Here is a 24773-nt window from a genome sequence, read left to right on the forward strand (position 1 = left end):
ATGTTCTGTGTTTTAGGTACATAATTAGGACAGTTTGCTCTTTTCTCTAAAACCACCCAGGACAAGCCCCTCTAGCTCTGTCCTCCAGGTTAAATTACGTTCTGATGATAAAGAAGAGAGTTCATAGGAGAGCCTAAAATGGCAATTAAATAGTCAAATGACTTTAATCCAGAGGAGTCTTTTTTCTTTACTGAGTTCTGAAGGACAGAAATAGAAAATTTTTTCAAGTATACAGAGGTGGGCAAAAGCACGTTTAAAGCTGTAATACAAATAAAAAATACAAGAATTAATAAATAATAATACAAGAATAAACTGTGTTTCACATACTGACAATTGTAAACCTACTTTTGCCTGCTCCTGTATATAAAATATATATATTTTGGATTCTATCACATTTATCTTTTTTCATTCCAGAAATTAGGATATTAAGGTCAATAGAGAAAGGGCATTTATCTTTAGTAAAGAGCTATATGAAGTGTTCAATCAATAATCAGTAATTCATACTTAACTAAACATAGCCATCAGCTTAGAAATATTTGTTACAATTCATATTCTGCTCATTCCATCATTATTCTGTATTCTCCATCTGCAAAGAATCATTTCAATCCTATAGTGTGGTGATACTAAGGGCTAGTTTATCTTTAGAGACTCCAAATTACTGTAAAGAGAACACTCACCTACATAAGCAAACTGTGCCCAATACTAAACCATAAAATAAGTATTAGGAATCACAGAAAGTTTCTGAAATTTTTCATAGCAACTTTCACTTTTTAAACTATCATATATATGTAAAATACACGTATTATCAGAAAGATTTGGTATTCATGTTTGCTGACCCTTGTGCACAGCCTTGACCAGCCTCATGCTCTGGAGTAACAATGTCTCAAACATTAACACTGCAGGAACATCAGACTTAAGTATTTAATCTTTTTCTCTCTATCTTCTTGAATATTTTAATTAGCAATCATTTCAGTAGGTTAATTGGAACTATACGCTATAAGCATACTTTGCAATCATATGGAAAGGAACTATGTGTCACTGAATAATGACTCCAACTCACACCAGGAAGTTGCTTCTCCTAGCCCTTTCTGTCACTCCACTGCTGCTTTATAAATCAATAGAGAGGACAGGAGAGTGAGTCTTAGATTGCACTACTTCTGTTGTGAAGTCACAACAGAGTAGCAGTTCTTCCATGTCAGCTATTTTCCTGATGCCAGTAGCAGTAGCAAAGATGACCTCCTCTCCATAAGTGAGAGCAAAATACTTGCTGTTGCTGTATTTATTTGTTATGTTGGTTAACAGAATATTTTCAAGCAAGACCTGAAAGTTCATCTTGTCCAATCCATATTTTTACTTTGCATAACATTAATTTTATTATCTAAGTAATACATTTGTACTATAAAAAGATTAGAAATGTCATCAATTCTACCTGTTAGATATATTTCCTTTCAGCATTTTAACACTTTGGAGAATATTCCTTGGTAACAGCAATTACATGACTGTCAGTCCCAGCAACTACAGAAATGGTGGTCTCCAAGAGTAACATTATACTATTTGGTCACATTCTCAGTTTGTGAAGAGAATGATAAAAAAAAAGTGTAATTGTTAAAATAATATAAAATGAAGACCAGGCTTGAAGATCCCTTGAGCAGACAAAACTGCTTAAGCCAGGTAAACAAAACTTAATCTAGTTATTCTGTGAATATTTTTAGATTATTTCTTGTAAATGTCTCTGATGATCATAAATGGAACATAAACTGTCTTCTTAAAATGGTATTAAATAACTACTTTAACCAACCCCCCGCTGTCTGAAGCCCCCATTGGTCAGTGTAAAAGTTAAACAACTTCCTCATTTTCTCTTTATAAACTACCCTAAACATCATGCCTCTTATTCTCATACTACTGCCAGTTTGAATGTTCCCTGTTGGCCAACAATCAGTTTCTTGCTCAAAATATTCATATCAGGTAAAAGTTTCTAAATTTTCTTTTTGACTTTATATCTGTATGTGGGTGTGCATACATAAACATATATAATATAGTTTATATATAAAATACATTTATGTATGTATAAATGCAATTTATATATATGTAAAATATATAAATACTTTCTTTTCCAAAAAATGGGATAATGTTACGTATATATTTTAACTTAATCCCAGCTCTGCCACTTACTCTGTGTCAAGTTGCCTAACCTCTCTGGGCCTAAATTTCTTCATCTATAAAAGGACATTAAAACATAATTTTTATATCATAAGGCTATAAGAGATAGAGTTAACAAGGCCCTGGCAGGTTGGCCTAGTGGTAGAGCGATGATCTGGAGTACGGAAGTTTCAGGTTCTATTCCCTGTCAGAGCACATGGGAGAGGCAACCATCTGCTTCTCCTCCCCTCCTCCCTCTCTCTCTGTCTCTTTCCCTCCCACAGCCATGGCTCAAGTGATTTGAGCTCATTGGCCTCAGGCACTGAAGATGGCTCCATAGGGCCTCTACCTCAGGTGCTAAAAATAGCTTGGTTGGGAGCATGGTCCAAGATGGGCAGAGCATCAGCCCCAGATGGGGGTTGTTGAGTGGATACCAATCACGGCACATGGGGGAGTCTTTCTGTCTATCTCCCCTCCTCTCACTTAAAAAAAAATTACCAAGTTCATGCATGTGAAGCACTTTAAACAATAACCTAGAAAGAAACTAACCAACAAATGTTAGTTATTATTGTACCACAATTTATTAAACACTTCCTTATTACTGTTCAGATAAGCTTTAGCTAGTCAATCCTTTCATTATGCCAAATGAAAACTCTAAACCCGCAGAGATTAATTGCCTTGACAACTTGACAGCATCTGGCAGAATCAGGATGCCAGGACTTGTTCTAGTTGTTGCCTTCTTCCTACAACTAATAGAAACAAGAACTAACATGCAGAGTGTTTCCTACATGCAAAGTCCTGTACTGAGAACTTTGCATCTATTAATTCATGCAATTTTTACAAATAACCTTAAAAAATTAGGTGATTGCTGTTACAATTCAAATCATAACCGTGAAGAATCAAGGACACATACAAATTTCAAGTTACCAAATTTGCCCAAGGTGTCACAGCTAGCAGTGGTAGAAATATATATAAATTCTGGTTTATTGACTCTAAAGTCTTTGCCTTGAAACACGATGCTATGGCATATCACATGAGAATTTCTTTACACTAATAGTTATGTGCCTGTAAATCTCTAACACTATTTAAATTATAGAGGTCATTACGCTAGCTTATTTCCCTAATGATCTAGCTCATTATAAAGGGACTTAAGCACCAAAAGAATCCAGTAACCTGACATTCAAATGTGTAACCCTGTTCACCAGGGGTACTTACATTCCTACTCTCTGTCTCACAGTTTCTCAGACACATTAACAGCATGAAATCCCCCACTGTGCTCAAATCTCACTCAGTACAACTTCTGCTTTCCTTGGGGAAAAAAATGTTGCTTTCAGCTGGGTTTTGAAAACTGCTTCAGTAATAAGAGTAGAACTTTGGGATCTCAGGTTCCTCTTAACTGGCTAGGAGGGATTAGGGTATTTGTCAGGGTTCAACTCTCTGTGTTATCCCAAGACTGTGGAATACATTCTCAGCATTTTAGGGAAAAGAAGGCATGCTTAAAATGTTGGATAGATTTGTTTATAAGCCAGGACATAAGGTCATATTTCTCCTTTTGAATAGGAAAATTCTTAGGCAAACTTTTTTGCTGCAATATGAAATCATTCTATCCTTTCAATTCTTTGCTGCTTTCATATATTGCTCACTTATATTTCATAGTGAGCCATGTCTGCAGTAACCTAAGTCATGTCTTGCTTCATTGTCACCACCTGCTTTTTCATCAGCTCAATTGATGAAAACGTCAAGTAAAACTACAATATATGCTTTTACTGACTTTTGTATCCACACAAAATCTTTAAATGAATGTTAGAAAACTACAGACACATATTTCACCCATAAACAAAGGAACCCCAAGTTTCTGAACATTCCAAGGGAAAACTGGCCACTTCGGTATAGAATTCTGGATGTTCATTTCATCAGCCAGTTACAAAAAGTTTGCAGAATATTTTGTCTATATAGAGAGACAGATGCTTCCCTATTATAATAGAATATGTTTTTGCCCAAGGGAGATCCTGACAGAAGATGCCAATATGGATAAATAATGGTAAATCCAAGGAAGTAGACTGAATAATAAGGATTTGTCAAATAACTATTTACCATCCTGCACATCGATTCATCCAATTATAGAATCCACTAGTGACAGCTCTGCAGGTTAAAAGGTTACGTACATGCTGCAACGGATCAGGAAGGCAGGCCAGACACATCAGAGCCGGTTAATGTTATTTCTTCAAACTGTGAAGACTAAATAAATGCAATTATGTATTTAAATGCACAAACAGTGCCATACACGATATATGCCAAATAAGAATTCATTAACTTTTCCCTTAAACTTTTATCATTGGAGAAATCACAGAATTATTTGTAAAGCCAGTGAACAATGTAGATATTCTTCCCAGAATGTACCTGAAAGTATATATTTGCATCTCCAAACTTCACCATGGAAGGTAGCAGACACAGGCTTCCCAAACACATCCAAGCAGTAGTGAGAGAACATCCACGGTCACAGATGACAAGGAACAAACCACTTCCTCCAGGAAGCTTTCCCCTAACTAGTGCTATTCTTTCCATACCCCTGTTATTGGAATTAACAGTCTCTTTCCACACTCCAAGCATTCCCCATAGTCTGTAAAACACTTAGAAAAATTGAAATGTACTAACAAAGTTTCTACATTACATTGTTTTAGAATGTCATCTGAGTTTCAATTAAATTCAACAAATACCAATTTACAAATCACTAGTAAAAGTTATGACAGCGGTCTTCTCAAAAATTTTTTAGTCTAAGATTCTGAGAATATTATGTTTATCTTTTGCCTTTGTTTCCCTTAAACAAATAGCCAGTATTTCTCCAGCAAAATGGACTTATTCAAGAACAACAAAGAATTGTAATTCAGGACATGCTTTCCAATGGCAAACCACACACAAGTTCAGAGTAACCAGGAAGCAGAATGCTCTTTCATGGACTTGGAAAGGTCTGTTCTAAAAGTAGAGTCCATTGGAGGAAACTGAAAGTTTGAGGTAAAGTGGCTTTCCATTGGCTGAGTTATAGCAGTCTTCCATTGGCTAAGCTGTTACTGGGCTAGTTACTGGGAACCATTTTTTCTTCTGCTGAAATAGTAAAGTAATATCACTTCTTGTCAGAGATGCAAGGTGTTTCTCTACCTGTTGGTGTCAGTAGTGTATGTTGAGTGGCACATGCCTGAAAGTTCTCTCTTCTAGCCTCCTAACTCCATTTTAGATGAGGCTTCTCTTTATTAATTTGTGCATATATATATACACACACATACATATATGTATACATACATATATACATACAATATATATAAATATATATATATTTACAAATGTGTTTCTCTGATTTTAGATTATTTTATATCATTATATCATTCCTGTCATTTGTTTAAGCATTTAAGATGTTCAAAGGGCAGTTTTACTAGCTCTTTTTCATCAGGTTCAGTGAATCACATGAATTTAAAAACAACTAAATTCAAGAGACATATATGAAGCAGCACTGCAAATTTCACTTGAGTCTATACACATATATTAATGCTTACAGAAAGTTAGCTTGGAGCTCTTCAACTCTCAACAAACTTAAAATTGCCAATGAAACAAACAAAAAATTTCAACACGCTTGTTTAGAATTTTTCATGATGAATAACATTAATACAGGTGTTGAACACAAATATGTTTAAAGCTTCTTTGGGATCCTAAGGTGAAGTTGAGACCACACAACTGTATGGGTATCTTGCAAATATGAGTGATCATAAAATTATATAATTATAAAATTGTTTTCCCATCAACTAGTTAAGAATCAAGAGATTGAGTCTAGTCTAAGCCTTGAAACCAATTGGTCCATGCTGTATACATCACCTAACCCCTCTATACCTTTATTCTCTCATCTGCAAAGTAAGAAAGTTTTAAAGGAGGTCTCCATTTATGGCTACTTTGCATAGGGAACTCAGTGATCAACCACTTGGATGTAATAAATTGACAGTGACTGCTACAGTATGCCATATGCCATCTAGTTGATTATATCAGTCCTGGTGTGATCATTTGCCTAGGAGGTAGAAGAGAAAGGAAACTCTAATTTACAGAATTTGACAATTTTCTCAGTATAAATAGTCCTGTTACCAGTAGACAGGGAGCACTGGAGAGGAGACTCCACATTGTCCAAGATGGCTGCAGACGGAACTTTCTTAAACCCAGGGCACCAAAAGCTAGAAAATGAATGGATAGTGCCTCAGGGCACCAAAAGCTAGCAAGATGATTGGATAGGGGTAAAAAACCTTCCCCTCCTAACCCTATAAGAACCCTATTCTGCAAAAAAGTTTGCAGAATATTTTGCAGGTAAAGAAGATGGTCTTTATAGATAAAGGTGCGTGGTTACCAGGGGGAGGTAAAGAGAGGAGAGGGAAGGGGTGGGGTTAAGGGGAGGGGCTTAAAGAGAAACAAAATATAGGGTGACAGAAGATGATTTGACTTTGGGTGATGGTATACAGCATAATCGATTGTCCAAAAGATGTGGAGATGTTTTCTCTAAATTTATGTACTCTGGTTGACCAATGTCACCCTGTTAAATTTAATTGTCTAAATAAAAAATAAATAAAAGAAGATTGTCTTTGAGCCTGGAATTCACCATTCTCCCAGGTCGCAGCATCTGAATAAATCTCTTTCCTTTTGCACCAGCACCTGTCACGATTTTGACTTTTGATGCAGCAGGCAGTCAAACCTGCATTTGTGTTGTTCAGTTACAGTCCCAACTTTGCCAGTTTCAAGTTTCCGATATGATGTCACTGAACACAACACTGGGAAGAGAAGCACATACTGAGATCTCAGAAACTGGTACAAGCAGGTTTCAGCACAACCTTGACTTCATTTTCCAGACTAAAGCTTGGTCTCAAGCTATAGACAACAAATATCCATTATCACTTTAAAAACTGATGCCTTAATAACAAACCAAATCAAAGCTTTCCTGAGAAACATTTTCCTATTTGGATAAAAGACGCACAGTACTCATTTGTTCTGGCCTTGGGGAAATAAAAGTGCAAACTAATATCCCTAAATGAAATGCACTAAACACTGCTCAGTTTCACTTCACACTAAAGTAGGTTGCAAGTCTGCAAATTTTTATTTAACACAGGAACTGAAGTGTGTCCTTTCATTCAGGCTGGACATATGCTCTTAACATCAGGCTACATTAACACTAAATGAAGTTGAGGAACAGCTTTAAGTTAGACAAGTTTCAACTGAATAATTCAGTTGAACACATTTAGAAAGCTACAAAAGATATTTCTACCTTTGCGAAAGGCATCACTCAAAAATGTCTTCTCTATTGAAAGGTCTTACCAGACCTGCACCATTTATAGCATCAGCCAGATTCACAGTATGGAAAGACATTGAGGAAAGATATATATCTTACCATGAATAAAGCGACTCTGAAAAAAGGGCTAACATGTAAGTATTTGTTTCTGGAAACAATCTCTGAGATCAGAAGTAGGGGATGGAAAAAATGAAACAAAGAGAGAAGAAAAACCAATATTGGAGTGTATAACCAAGCTGGCCAAATACCCTGGCCAAATGGGCCTCAAAACTCTTAGTATGTAAAATGAGCTCAGAATTTTTTCCTCAATTATTGGAAATGGAGACCATTTATTTACCACCTCTTTTACCACATTGATCAAGGGTTAGTCCATAGAATTTTTAAATTTTAATATTTTATTGAGGTAATTTACATATACTATCCTAATTTAAACAAAATAATTTGATATATGTACCTATGAAACTCTCACCACAATCATTATTTTAAACATTTCCATTGTCCTAAGACTTTCTTAATGTCTCTTTTCAGTTCATTCTTTCCTCTACCTGGGTCACCAGGCAACCACTGACCTATTTAGTTCAATATGGCTTGTTTGCATTTTCTAGAATTTTATGTCAATGGAATCACTGGATTATATATTGTTCTTGTCTACCTTCCTTCACTCAGCATGATCATTTTTATTGCATGTATCAGAAGTTTATTTCATTTTAATTAAGTGGTATTAATTGCATTGTTTTTGTCCTGTATTTTTTTCATCTATGCATTTGTCTATGGACATTTGAATCGTTTTCAATTTGGAGCTATTGCAGATAAAGTTGCTATGAATATTCAAGCACAAGTAATTGGAAAGACATACTTTCATTTATGTTATATTGTAGAGTAGATATGTTTTTAAATTTTTAAGAAAACTTCAATTGTTTTCCAAAGTGATTGTACCATTTTACATTATCAGTATCAAATGAGAGTTCCAGTCAGTCCATATCCTTGCAAAAACAGTTGGTATTATCAGCCTTTTAAATTTTAGACATTCCGATGGGTGTGTAGTGCTATTTCACTATGATTTTAAACTGCATTTCCCAAATGATTAATGATGTTAGCCATTCTTTCACATGCTTATTTACTATTCTACTTTGACTACATGTCTTTTCAAATATTTTACCAGTATTAAACTGAAGTTGTCTTCATATAATTGCATATAGGGCTTTTTTAATATATCCTGAATATAAGTCCTTTAATACAAATTTTGCGTTTTCTTCCAATCTGTTTACCTTTTGTTTCCTTAATGGTGTCTTTTGAAGAGGAGAATGTTTACTTTTGATGAATTTTAATTTAAGAACAACAAAAACATTTTGCATCTGTTTTCTGTGTTCTATTTAAGAAACTTTTGCACACACCAAGGTTACAAAGATTTTCTCCTCAGTTTTCCTCTAGAATTTTTATAGCTTTAGGTTTTCATTTAAGTCTTTGATCTACGTTCAGGTAATTTTTGTGTGTGCTGTGAAGTCAAGATTTACATTAATTTATTTTCATATTGATATCCAGTTGTTTAAGCCCCACATAGTAAAAAGACTTTTTTTCTCATTGAACTGCCTTATCACCTTAAAATTAAAATACTTTTATATAATTAATGCTTTCATACTTTTCTGTTTTCTTTTTCTTTCTTTTTTTTTTTGTAGCATGGTAACTATTATACAGATAACTAGAATCAGTTTACTTTTCACTGTATTGAGTTTCTAATTATGATTTGTACATATTCAGTAGCTTATCAGTTTTCCTCCTTATCTGACACACTTAAACTTGGACGCTAACCTTCTTAAAAATATACTATCTTTGAAACTTGAACTCTATACTCCTTATTTATTGATGTTTTTTTTGTTTTGTTTATTAATGCTTTTAAGACTCTAACACATTAATTAGAGATACTTTACATTAGGATTTCTCAGCAGTGGCACTTTGGATTGGATAATTCATTGTTATGGGAAGCTGTGGATCAGAAGATGTTTAACATCATCTTTGGCCTCTACCCAATAGATGTCAGGAGCACTCCCCAAGTTGTGACAATAAAAAATGTCTCCTTGGGGGCAAAACTGGCCCTGGTTGGGAACCACTGCTTTATAACCATGTTTGCAATCATGGATTATCATAGTAAAAAAATGTATATGATTTGCCTAAAATTTGGGGGCAAAATAGTCCTTAAAACATGTCATTTTTTTAAGCTGGTGTATTCAATCCTCAAATTTAGCAAGTAACTAAGTTTTTCTGTTAATGTAGATTAACACATAATATTACATGGGCAGTGCTATATATATAAAGTCTACCGGAAAGTTCTGTCCATTTTTGGAATAAAACAAATTCTTCTGACAATTCATGTGGCACCCATCTTGAATATTTCCACACCAATCCTATCTTCCAAATATGGTCCGAAATGGTTTGCTGAGCTGAATTAAGCCTGTCTGCGATCTACGATGTTGTCAGAAAAGGATCTTACTCCAACATGGTCTTAACAACATCGTCATTGGTCAAAGATGGTCGCCCAGAACATGGCTTATCAGAAAGGTTGAAATCACCTGTTTTGAATTTTTTGAACCATCTTCTGCATGTCCTATCAGAAACTGTACCTTCACCAAACACTTTCAATAAATTTCTACATGCTTCTGTAGCATTTCTTCCTTGTTGAAATTCGTAAAAATACAGTGGCGTAAATGAACTTTATCAGTAACCATGGGTACACTATCGCTTCACACATAAGACTAACGTGAATCAACTTTGTTTCAGTTAATTTGCTACGTCAGTATGTATACATTAAGTGTTAAAAATAGAGGCATACATGTGCCAAATAAACATGTGCTTACATGTCAAAACCTGTGATAGAAACGTACAGAACTTTCCAGTAGACCTTATATAATGCCTATCTCTTTACCTAATAAAATTTGTTGTCCTCCAAGAGCAATAAAAACAACTTGTGACTTTTACTTAAAAAAAACTGCTATTTTGAGTCTTACATTCTGCTATTCAAATTTATTTCACTTTTTATTTTACTTGCAGTTGACAAAGTGGTTCAACAATCAATAATAAATTTATTCAGTCAATTACAGCTCACATGGATAATTTTAAAAACATTTTAAAGAAAAAATAATACTCTTTAAGAAAAATGTCTTCTGAGATATTAGCAGAGAAACTTTCATAGATCAAATATTTGAATAAGGAGTAGTTTTTCAAAGGGAGTGGGTTATTTTGCACACAGATAGTTTGGGTGATAATAATCATGCTGAACATTAAAAAGTAAACCCAAAAGGTAAAATCTATTCTAAGTTAGGTTTAAAATTTCAATTGAGAAATAATGTTCATAATCTTTGTTCATAGGCCTTTGTAAGTTAAATAAGTGAAATGTATATTAACTAATTTGGTTCTTTCTGTATCTTAAATGTTCCTACAACTAGGATTTTAGAGACTGATAATAAAAACACCATAATTATTTATAAAAATTTCTCACTCAGCAGGCACAGGCTTATATGTACTTTACATATTTAAGACTCTAAACTAGTATCTTGTCACTATCAGTTTGCCTCTCTATACATCAAGGAAAGTCGCAGCCAAGCATTTTATAAATTAAGATCTAAAATAGAAGCATTAAAGTGAGTGTATTTGTGTCTAGGAGGAAAACAAGAAAGAAAAATTAAAAGGTAATTCATAATTTAATCTGTACATATCATGTCAGAATTATCTTCCATCTCCTAATTAAAGGTCCAGGAATTTGTATCAGAACTTTTACAAATGAAATACAACTTAGAAAACATTAAAAAAATAACTTTTTTCAAACAGGTTCATCATTTGCACCATGTAAAATTGTGACTTACCTTGAAAGGGAAATACTTTGTAATTATATTTTACCAATATTCTCTGGTGTGTACATTATTTCTTGTGCAACTTGGCTTTCTTGGTAGAATTTCCTGGAACATTTCCAAAAGGACAAACAATAAGTAGCAATTAAAGCCACTATAATTCATGAGCTGTACGTACATTCTTTTTATTGCTGATACACAATCCAGAATGCTAATTATACAAAGCACAGTCAAATTGTTGTTTTAGGGGAAAATGGAACGTATAAACCAGTTGTGTATGGCCTCCCAGAAGGATTAAAAAGTCAGCTTTGGAAACAGGTAGATCTCGTTCTATGCTTTCTTACCTGTGTGACCACAGTGAGGTTTCTTAATTTCCATAAGCTTCCATTCCTACATACATAAAACAAGGGTACTATGTTTGCCATGATATTCAGTAAGATGACTAAGGCCCAAGAGGGCAATATATTAATAGTATTGTTGATTATCTTTGCTACTATTGTTTTATTATTAATAGTAGTACTTAAACTCTTCCCCTTGAAAGGAGGGTATTCAATTTATTAGAATGAAAAAGATTTTTAAATTATAGCCACAGGAGACTTTTTTTATCATAGTTAATATATGAAAAATATACGGTAGGATCCAGAGCTTTGGTGATATTTAAGATGGTCTAACTCTGGCAGCCTGAGATAGCCAAGCCAGCTTCTCCCACACAATGCCTTCCCTTATCTCTGCCTGAACATCCTTGATACTCACTGACACCCATCCACATGGCATCCTTCATCATAAACTTCCTACCCAATCCTGGGATTATACCGTTTTCTTTATTCATAAGCTTTCAAAATTCATGAAAACCCCAAAATCACTGTCAAAAACCCAAGAAAATCTTTTTGTCCGTTTCCAGCAGAAGAATTGATTTTCTTGCAATAAATAATTTTAATATGTATTTCTAATAAGAAATAATTTAATTTACTTTGTCAAAATCTTTATGAAGTAGATAAATACTATAATTCTATTATTCAAAAGACTAAAATAATGAACATAAAAATATTAACATTTTACCCAAGTAAAGTGGCCTCTCCCTCATTGTCCGGCACAGCTGTCCCCGGGTGTTTAGGGTGGGGCACGGACACCACCACCTTGTCCCACATGTTTTATGCAGGCAAACTCAGTTTTAGGGTAGTACAGTGGAATTTTAAAGAAGAAAACATTAACACTTAGGCCAAAATGCAACACCTTCTTATTTTATAAATACATATATCTTCTTTGGGTTATCCTATTCATGAGTTCCCTGTTCTCACTGTTTCAATAATATTATTCTTACATGTGCTTTCTCTAATAACAAATGATAGTAAAAGTCATACTTATTATGTGCCTCTTATGAGTCAGGCACTACTCTGTACATGGCACATATTAACTCTATTGGATGAGGAAAATGAAGCAAAGCAGATTTAAGCCACTTGCTCAGGGTTACCGGACAACAAGGAACAACGATGAGCAGAAGACAGTCAGGATACAGGGAATCCTTAAGCACTATTCAGTTTAATAAAATCCTTCTGTAACTAAGAGGTTTAGATTAAATATTCTTTAGTGATCCCTTCCTTCATGACATAGTAGGAGGAAAATATAGGCATTCCTTGGAAAAGATGTGGGAGAATGAAATAATGTTGGTTCTCAAACTAGCTCCATATACAGAGAGCAAGGAGAGACTGTAAAAGAAGCAGGCAACTCGAGATCGGTAGGTAGCTGTTTGAATGAGCAAAGAAACTTACATATGGAGGCTTGTCTTGGGCAAGTACAAGACAAGATCTCCACAGGCACCTGCCAGAATCTTCAAAGTGTTGTCTGGAAGCCTCAATGAAGTTCAGCCATATATACTGCCCAGATGGTCTCAACAATACATTGTTGTCTCAAGGCTGCATCTTTGGAAATAGCTTCCATCATGGGAATGGTGGGCAGAATAATACATTCCAAGAATGGGTACAGTTTGCATGTAAACTGGTGGTCATGTCTTCTCAGAGACCTCCTCCACAAATAATTTGTTCAACTTGGATTTGAATTCAGGTTTAACTCATAAATTTATGTGCTTCCCCCTGTATTGATTTGCCAGATGATGGATTGTTCATTAGACCCTCGTGTTTCTGATTAATACTGAGCCATGATCAAAAAAAAAAATCTCCTTTACTTTAAGGATTTTTTTCTTTTCTTCAAGACAAGGAAGTAAAGGGCTATCAAAATATCTCCCAGGAAATGGGAAAATATTTCCTCCTCCCAAACACTGAGACCTAAGATCAGTTTTAGCTTTAAGTGAGAGACTCATCGTAGAATGTCTGAAGCAGCAAACCTGCATGATCTCTCTTTCTGTCTAGGCTCCAGCTGTTTCCATGGGCCCTATTGTCAGATGCCATATTGTACCACAGCAGAGAGATGCACTGGGAGAAGAGAAAGGGATAATTAGAAGGTCCATTAAAAAATCCTAAATTACAAAAAAATGGGAAGTTTTATTTGTTTCTTCTGAAAAAAACACAACAGGTGAATAATTTTTAATATTTTTATTTCTATTTTAATTTCAGGAAAAACCTTCTGTCTTTTGAATGATAATGTGGAAAAATAATAGAGAAGGTTTTGATTAAATAGATATATGTTCCAAGATAATCATAGAGGCTACAATTTTTTTTATTTAAAAGATGACATTATAAGATTGTATATACTTTCAGCTTTTTCCTATACTCTATAAACCACTAGCAACAGTGGCTATAAAGTAAAATATAAACATTAAAATGTGGCAAAACTATAACAAAGCGATAAATATGTATCAGTCAATATCCCAGAAGGAAACAGATGTTACTATCCAAAGGGTTTAAACTGAAAAATGAAATGAGAGGACCATATGTGGAGGAGTAGTCAGGATTAAGGGAATCAATAAAGGATGATGAATCACCCAGGGGCACATAACAAGGGAAGAATGATGAAGGGAGGGAATGATGCACCAAGTGTGAATGAGAACCTAAACTTTCTTGAAAATAAACTCATCAACATTGGTCAACTTTGTCACAATTAAGCAAATTATATTGTTCATTTCTTTTTTCCTTTTTTTGGTGAGAGGAGAGGAGATAGTAAGACAAACTCCCACATGCGCCCTGATAGGGATCCACCCAGCAACCCCTGTCTGGGGCAGATACTTGAATCAACCAAATATCCTCAGTGCCAAGGCACCGCTCAGACCAACTGAGCCACTGAATGTGGAAGGGAGAGGGGGTGGATAGAAGAGGTGTAGAGAAGCAGGTGGTTGCTTCTCTTGTGTGCCCTGACTGGCAATAGAACGCAGGATGTTCATACGCCGGGCCAACACTCCATCCACTGAGCCATTGGCCAGGACAAATATTATTCATTTCTAAACTCACTTTTGCATGTACTGAAAACCAAGACAAATACAGTTTATTTTACCTTGGCTATTCTAAATTTTATTGTAGAGGCTCTATTTGTATTAGTCTATTGTCTTTCACATTCTCGCACACCAAACTTTTTTACTTATTTGCTCTTTCTCCTTTCATAGACAAAAATCAAAGCCACTATTCTGCATAAATATTTATATTTTTTTGTGACTTTTAAATTTATTGGAGTCTCAATTACCAATGATGGTTTCAATCTTTAACTGAAGTTACTAATTTACATTCCAGACCAAAAGTACTGGGGCATAAACGGAGCTGTTTGTCGTAGGTAAACATATGAGCAGGTAGCAGAATTCCCCATTCTTCACTGCTCTGTTGAAATATGATACTTTCACACATTCACCATGGTCTGATGATAGGTGAAGTGTATTTCTTTGCCTCATGGCTTGGGATTCACCTGTCTTGGGCCATTGGACGTTCATATACAAGAGGCAAGCAGAGGTTTGAAACATTCTTCCATGAAACAGCATTCCCTCTTACACCCCAGTGATCCTCCAATCAGAGAAAAATGCCCCGAGAAGTCAATGTCCTTCAGTCTATACCTCAAAACAAATACACTTTCATCATGTCATCTGAAGCCTGAATCCCAGAGCTGGGAGTCCAGCCAAGCCCAACAAATTACAGACTACTTGCAGACATAGGAGCAAGAAAATAAATATTTACTCTTTTAACCCAATGAGTTTTGGGTGTAGTTAAATATGCAGCATGGTTTTGGTAATATCTGACTAAATCACAGCATAGTCATATATATGCCTTTTACACTTATGAAGGTTAATAAGCATGTACGTTAATATAAAATATTTTACATCCTTTTCAACTAATAGCCACTTCTCATAAAATTTTTACCCATTTTTTGGAATACTCAGTCCTATTGATTTGTAGCATGATAAGTTTAAATAGTAAGCCATTTTAGAAAATACTGTTAGTATAATTTAGCTTAGTTGTATAATAAAATTTTACCTAAAATTTTTGTGAAAACAATGACAAATTATTTGACTCTAATAATCAGTTTACGAAATTAAAAATTACAGAAGAATTTTATGAAAATTCTTATGAATTTTATGAAAATTACAGAAGCTTTTTATGAACAAATATAGGTCTTACATAAACTGAAACCTCATTGTAATAAAATAAAACATGCTAATATTTCTCAAATAGTAATAAAATCAGAAAGATGGCATATATTATTTTAAATCAGTACTATTAAACCAGTATAAATTGTCCAGATATTCACATGGAATAGAAATATTGTCTTAACTATTATCAACATTTATATACAAATACATTTTTAATTCTTTTTTTGTTTGTTTTGTTTTTCCTAATGTAATATTCCTTTTGTCTTCTAACACTTTGACAAATGTTAAACCTACAGAAAAGCTGAAAGGGTTGGCTGATAAACATCCATAAATAACAATTGCCTAGATTTACCAATCATTAACATTTTATCACATTTGCTTTATCTCTCTCTAAAAATACATATTTTAAAATAATTTTTTAAATTCTGGAACAGTTTTATATATACATAAAAGGTGCATTATTGTAATGACAGTTTCTGTACATGCTTCCCTCAGTTTCTCCTAATGCTAACATATTCTCAATACATAGCTTTGATTCAGTTGTCAAAACTAAGAAATTACAATTGGCATACTGCTATTAACTAAATTAGACTTTATTTGAATTTCACCTTTTAAGGGTACTTAGAAGTACTGATCTTCTCTTTTCTTTCTTGCTATGTGTCTGATATACATCTAATTTCTCTGCTTTTAGTCTTTTAGCTTAGCAACCAAGGTCATTATTTTAAAGTTCTCTATTTTTTCTTCCTCCAGTTATAGCACAAAAAGCATTTAAAGTCTGTTCTGCTTATGAAAATTTATGAATTATTGTGTTTTAAATTTATATAAGCCTTGCCCTGGCCGGTTGGCTCAGCGGTAGAGCGTCGGCCTAGCGTGAGGACCCGGGTTCGATTCCCGGCCAGGGCACACAGGAGAAGCGCCCATTTGCTTCTCCACCCCTCCGCCGCGCTTTCCTCTCTGCCTCTCTCTTCCCCTCCCGCAGCCAAGGCTCCATTGGAGCAAAGATGGCCCGGGCGCTGGGGATGGCTCTGTGGCTTTTGCCCCAGGCGCTAGAGTGGCTCTGGTCGCAACATGGCGACACCCCGGAGGGGCAGAGCATTGCCCCCTGGTGGGCAGAGCGTGGCCCCATGGTGGGCGTGCCGGGTGGATCCCGGTCGGGCGCATACGGGAGTCTGTCTGACTGTCTCTCTCTGTTTCCAGCTTCAGAAAAATAAAAAAAAATAAAAAAAATAAAAAAATTTATATAAGCCTTACTAGTCTCAATAACCTAATAAAGCAAGAGCTTAACTAAATTTGAGTAAATTTATAATCTAATTCATTTATTTGTCTTTGGAGATTGGTGCTGATACATTATTCTTGGTTTAGAAAATACTTCAAATCACATAATGGGATATTGCTATCAAACTCTTAGGCAGACTAGGAAACTGTGTTAGAATTTATAGTTTTATTTCTCCCTAACACATTAACTGTTGTTTTCAGCGGTATTTGTTTGGTCAGACTGGGGGGTCACGCTAAGGGTAAAATTTAAAGTTTATTGGCACTATTTTGTTTGCATGTGAGGCTTCTCATATTTTGACTTGAATCATTTGTATATTCTATAGGACTTCCTTATTCACAAAAGAAGAAAGAAAACTATCATATATCAGAAATTTGCAGATTTCTAAGAAACTAATAAAGACAAGCTAGAAGCCATATTTTTAATCCAAAATACTCGGGACTACTTTTTAAATTTAGATCTAAAAAGAGCAAAACTCTCAGAAACTATCTTTTTTTCAAGCCATTCTAGCACATGAAAAATTATTCAACCTTATTATTTATCAGGGAAATGCAAATTAAAACTCCAGTGGGACATTAGTTCCCATACACTCGAATGCTGACAATTACGATGACTGGCAATATTCAAAGTTCCTGATGCAAGGGGAGGATCTGGGGTGCTCATGCATTTCTAAAGTGAGTGTAAAGTGGTAGAAACACTTTGGAAAAGAGTTTGGAAGCTTCTTGTAATAAACAAAATACCCATACCCATTGACAGAGCAATTTTACTTCAAACTTATTTATACAAATAATGTTAAAATATGACCCATAGAAAGCTGTGAATAAGAATCTTCAGGTCATTTTTAGTGATAACAACCTCAAACTGTAAACAGTGTGAGATTCCATCAATGGGAAAATGTATGAATAAACTGATAAATCTATATGATGGGATATTGCTCAGAAATGAAAAGAAAGAAACTACTAAGATAAGATGGACAGCTTGCTAAAGAAACACACACACAGCCCTGGCCAGTTGGCTCAGTGGTAGAGCATTAGCCCAGTTTGTGGAAGTCCTGGGTTCGATTCCCAGTCAGGGCACACAGGAGAAGCACCCATTTGCTTCTCCGCCCTTCCCCCCATCTCCTTTCTCTCTATCTCTCTCTTCCCCTCCTGCAACCAAGGCTCCATTGGAGCAAAGTTGGCCGGAGCACTGAGGATGGCTTCATGGCCTCTGCCTCAGGCGCTAAAATGGCTCCGGCTACAATGGAGCAACACCTCAGATGGCAGAGCATCGCCCCCTAGTGGAAATGCTGGGTGGATCCTGGTTGGGTGCATGCGGGAGTCTGTCTCTCTGCCTCCCTGCTTCTCACTTCAGAAAAATACAAAAAAAAAAGAAAGAAAGAAAGAAACACACACAAGAATACATGCTGTATAAGTCCTCTGATATAATAATGGTCAACAATAGATAAAACTAACCTGTGTTGATAAAAATCAGAAAACTAGAGAATAGTGCTTGTCCTGGTATCTGGAGGGGGAATTATTTGCTGTAATAGCATTATTCTTTATTTTATTAATATATGTGTAGTTATTTGTGACAATGTATTAAGATCTGTGCATTTTACTAAATGTCTCCATTTTAAAAAATTTTTTATAAAAAATACAAAATTCAGGGCAGCGTTTACCTCTGTGAGAGGGAGCAGGACTGAACAGAGAAGGCATACTCAGTGGCTTACATTCAGTGATATGCTCACAGATGTTTATTTTATTTGTAATGCTATATAATATCCATAATGCATATGTAATTCATAGTTATACATAGCAGACCCCTGAACATTCAGGAGTTAGGGACGCTGATCCCTAGTGAATAATCCACATATAATTTTTGACTCCCCCAAAACTTCACTACGAATAGCCTACTGTTGACCGAAAGACTCACCAATAGCATAAACAGCCAATTAACACATATTTTGTATGTTATACATACTATATACTGTATTCTTACCAAAATAAAATAAACAAGTAAAAGGAAAATATTAAGAAAACTGTAAGAAAGGCCAGCATAATAAACATTTTAGACACTTAGTTTCTTTCATTACTGGAAATTTTGGCAAATCATTGATTTATAAAAGCACATATTTGTTTCTACAGACCAATCAGAAGCTCTTTAATTTAAGAGGCATTGTAATCTAATTTAATAATAATCTCTGGAGGTGGGAGAATATTTAAGGAGCAGTAAAAGCCTTTCTTAGTTACAGACACAGGTGTCCAAAGAGCTTATAGTTTTGGTCTTGTAACCTAGATAACACCGTTCAGAGTGAGCACCCGTCTAGCTCTCAGAAAGCTACTCTATTCGAGAGTAAATATAGGCTAGAAAACAGAAAGAACGATAAACAGGGAACTGTCATCTTTCACTATCAAGCCAACACAGCTCACCAAATGGTCAAACCATTCAAGATTCCCAGCCTTAAGAATAATAATAATAATAACAATAATAATAAAATGATCAGCTATGTGTAAACATATGACCATGAAAAGAGGTTTCAGCTTTACACACAAACCAGAACCGGAACCAAATTTACCCAAGAACCCTAAATAAAAGGAAAGACTCTGTATCAGGTTACAGAGAAAAAGAGAAGAAACAGAGTTTGCAAAGTCCAGTTTCCGTGCCTCTGAGGAGTTGCTTTGGGAGCTGAGCTAAGAGGGGCCCCTGAAGAACACCGCTTGGACAATACAGTTTAATTGGTCTGGCACTGGAGTATATTTGGGCATCTTATACCACCTCTAAAACAAAGACTGATTTTTGAACAGTTTAAAACATTATCCTCCTTCAAATATCAAATGAGCAAAGTCAAAAGTTGTCTTCTTGTTAATTAATAAAGGAATCAGCAGGATCATAGCCTGATTCAAAGAAGAATTCATGAAACAGATTTATATAATCAGAAAGTCAAAGGAATGCAGAAAAATCACAGGGTATAATGTATAGCCTAGGAAATATAGTCCATATTGTAAAGTATTATGTGAGATGACAGATGGATGGGTACTAGTATTATTGTGCTGATCACTTTTCAAGACATATAAATGTTGAATCACTATGCTGTATACATGAAAATAATATGTCAACTATAATAAAAATAAATTTAAACAAATACATAAATAAAATTCCAAATATATACCAAAACAATGAAAAAGAAAATTCAGTTTCCTAGTTAAGGACTGCTGATGGGTAAAATATACACCAGATTTCAAAGACTTAGTACAAAAAGAGTTTATCAAATATTTCATTAAAACTTATAAGATATCAATTAACAGGTTGAAATGATAATATTTTTAATATATTGGTCAAATAAAATATTTTATTGAAATTTAAAAAAGAAAGAATGAAAATTCTGTGAGCTGAAGAAAGGGAAAGCATTTTAGATGCAGGGAATAGTATTTAGTGAAATGACTAGTATTTCCCCATAGTTGGAACATGATATGTTTGTGGAGGGTGTCAGTAGCTTAGGGAGAAAGTATATTAGAGTCTAATTGTAGACTTAAGATGCATACAAGTGAAATAAATAAGTATAAATACAAGGTATCTGAGAATGAAATGAATGACCCAGAAGAGAAAATGGTAGGAAAAGACCTTGTTGAGAAGGTAAGATTTGGGCTGTGTTCTAAAAAAAAGGAGTCTTCAAACAGGTCAAGAAGCAAAACAGAAACATTTTAAGAATGACCAGTGAACCTGGCCAGTGGTTCAGTGCTTAGAGCATTGGACTGGCATATGGACACTAGGGGTTTGATTCCCAGTCAGGGCACACAGGAGAAACAACCAACTACTTCTCTCCCACTCCCTCTCCTTCTTCTTTTCCTTTTCCCTTCCTGCAGCCAGTGGCTCAGTTGGTTCATGTGTGACCCTGAAGACTGAGGATGGCTCCCTTGGAGCACAACAGCCTCAGGCACTAGAAATAGCTCAGTACTAGAGCATTGGCCCTAGATGGGGTTGCCGGGTGGATCCCAGTCAGGGCATATGCGGGAGTCTGATTCACTATCTCCCCTCCTCTCACCTAAAAAAAAAAAGAAAAAAAAGATCAGTTAAAGGCAGTGAGTCAAGATAGAGCATATTTATTAGGTCCCCTGGCACTCATATTGGAAAACAACAAAGGGGAGGTTGGGGAAAAATTATGATAGGACTGAGGAAATTCTAAATGTCATGCTGCAGAGTTGGTAATTTTTTCTAAAGGTACTTTAGGTATTATAATTACTAAATTAGTAACACCTTTACAAATAAAAATCTCATGAATGAAATAAACATTTTATATTCTTTAAAAATAATACTTGTCAATTATTAAGGACAAATATTAGAAAAAGTAGACTGAGGCAGGAATAGACTCTCTATGATCTTTTCTTTTTCTTTTAGATTTTATTTATTAACTTTTGGAGAAAGGGAAGAGAGGGAGAGTGAGCAAGAGGGGGAAGAAGCCGGAAGCATCTACTCTTAATAGTTGCTTCCTGTATGTGCCTTGTCAAGCAAGCCCAGAGATACAAACCAGCAACCTCAGTGTTCTAGGTTGATGCTTTCTCCACTGCACCACCACAGGTCAGGCTCTCTATGATCTTCAAACTTTTCCCCACAAATACATCTATAAGTTTTCTTCACAGTTTAAAAAAATTTAAATGTTTACTTGCTTATGTAATAATATATTCAATCTTCTTCTGATTGAATTATTATAATTCTTGCTAATATACATTGATTTAGGACTATGTTCTAGCTTTTAAAAATATTAAGTATGCAAAGTAATTTTTATTAAAAATGTACACAATTAAGAGAAAGAATGGGGCTTTTTTCAATTTGTTTATTGATTTGCAAATTCATGGTTACTGTGTGCTCAAATAATTTCTCCATATTTATATATATATAAACAATGAAAAAAGTGGCTTATATAAATAATTTGATGAAAATTATTTTTATAGCAACATTACTCAATTTGACTTCAAGAGTTATATATCACAAATTACATAGTGAACAACTTAATTTTTTTTAAAAACAGTAGAAACCATCTGACTCACCAAAGGATTTCTTACCTTGTCATTGTGAATCATTCACTTTCCTAATTTCTGGGAAACATATTTTTCAAAAAATCTTTATCAAGATGTACCAAATAACTACTAAATATGCTCATAATCTATTTTTGCTAGAATTTTCCTTATCAACATGATCTGTTTAGAAAGGTCTGGAAATACCAAAATATTAATGTCAATATACACTTCTCAGTATATTACTTTTTAAAGAAATTATTTAAGTTGTTATTGAAATATATATATTTAAAAGGTTTGGAACTATAATATTAGCTCATTAAATGATAAAAAACATTTGCTACAAATATAATAGGCAAAGTCAGACCTCTTTATCAAGCCAATGAAATTTATTTTCAATCAGGTAAAATACAGCTTAATTTTTCAATTGAAATATTTTACTTCAACTCTCTTTGACATAATTTCACTTCTGAATTTCAACTTTAATAAAGATACACCTAGAAGCTGAACGTGGATTGGATATATGGGCATAATGTTTACCAATGACATCTTTGACTTGCTTTCTCAAATTTTTCTTTCCAAGAACTCAGATGAGAGAAAGGTACACCTTAATTTTATAAAGTAAGAGAAAGCTGACTAATGTGAAGGGATATGAGAAAGAACAATTGGCACAACTTCAACCATGTTTGAAGAAATTATTTTAAAAGTAAAATTATTTTTAAAAATAAAAAAAATTTTTTGGAGATATGACTTTAGGAAATAATTCATAGGAAAGTTGAGAATCTAGGAGTTGATTCTTTTAAAACTAGAATGTCCATACTATTTACTATCCAACCCAGGCTATTTTGAGTGTAAAGGGGGAGACACTAAAAATAAGTCAGTAATACCAGGCATAAGTCAGGACCATGCTGGACAAAGCAGGCTCTGTCTGGTCACTCCATTTGAAACGCTCTATGCCCATGCATACATTGGAAAGTCTTCATCTACCTTAATAGGTACATTTGTCCAATTTGAAGACCATGGCTCCAGGTTGCAGACTTGGGAACATTTGTTAATATGTATTCAGTGAATGACATGATCCAAAAATGGTATATCATTTTTTTTTGTTTTATATTCGTTAATCTTAGAACACTCTGTGTATAGATACTTTTATTATCTGTTTTACAATAAGAAAAATTAGGTATAATGAGATGAAGGATTGCATCCACATCTACATAACTAGTAAATGATTGAACCTAAATCAGGCAGTCAGCAGAGTTCTAAGATTGTATGCTTTCAAACGCTGCTGGGGACTCTTGGTGATGTCAGCAAGCACAGTCATGAAGTGAGGGAGGGCACTTTATCAATCTTCAGTACAAAACATTTATTTTGCTGGTTCATTCTTTTATTCATATTTTGATATTACTTAATCTATTCAATTCATTGACTAAGACTCTGTAGCAGACCAGATTAGTACTTTAGGAAAAAAAAATTATATCATGTTTACCTGCTCTGGGCCACAAGTCTTACTCATAAGAAACTAAAAAGAAGGAGATAATATAATCATGGTCACACAGCAAGAAGGTGGAATGGTTTTGTTTAAACCTAGTTCTTTTCATTACAAGTTCCTAGAAATGTATAGCATAAATGTTGAAATAAAAATAAAATATGGATGATATAGCAGTTATACATACTTTCAACAGGCTTTATACCACATATTACTTCAGATTTTCCAAAAAATTCTTATTACAATGTAATCTCTAATATCATTAAAATATTTTTACCTAACTCAACCCAACCATGAATACTGATAAATGAGTCTAAATGCTCTTCTCGATCATAGCTGCTGAGTGGTTTTAGGCACAGAGAATTCCGTTGTTTGCAGTTCTTAATATTTTGATTACCAGGAGTCCAAAAGCTCAGAGCAGCAATTTAATATCTGACAACCAACTACAGCAGATTAAAGAATTAATTTTCCTTTTTATTATAGAATCTCAAAAAAAAACATTTATAAAGAAAGTTATCTGGGTTGAGCTTCTGGTGTGCTAATGAATATAGTTGTTAATCACCACCTGTGAAAAGAAAATTATCTTTTAAATCTAAATCCAAATTTCTATGCAATTATATTTGCTAAGTCATTTAGCAAGCACCCTTTCTACTTTTTATTGAAATATGTCTTAAAAATCTGAACCGAGGTCTTAAAATTCAGTTATATAGACATTTACTAAAAGTACATAAAAGGATATGGTTAATAAGTTATATTGGTTTCTTCAATCTGAAACTCTGGTCTCCACTAAGCCATTAACTATCTCTGACTAAATTTTCAGAAAAAATATAGATACGCATTTTCACCCATCTCTCTTTCTCTCTCTTTCTAATAATATGAGAGTGAACACACACAATTAGTATTTTAAAAGCTCACTTTGTGCACTACATAAACTCTATAACAGTTTGAAATACAGCTTAATTTTTTTTTCTTGGGATACCATGAGTTGCCATAATTCATTTCCAAAAGATTAAACTCTATTGTGATTTTAAAAAGAAAAGAATTCATAATATTTTATGTGTAAAGGTTCCTTTTGAAAGTAAAAGATTTATTTATTTTTATCTGCTTTGATATTTTTCTGCTTCCATTTGATCCAGAAAATGTTACCAGGAAGTTATTTAAGATAAATTAACTTGAGGTAATGTCACCTATTATATTATA

This window comes from Saccopteryx bilineata, chromosome 5 (assembly GCF_036850765.1).
Source record: "Saccopteryx bilineata isolate mSacBil1 chromosome 5, mSacBil1_pri_phased_curated, whole genome shotgun sequence".
Taxonomy (NCBI): Eukaryota; Metazoa; Chordata; class Mammalia; order Chiroptera; family Emballonuridae; genus Saccopteryx; species Saccopteryx bilineata.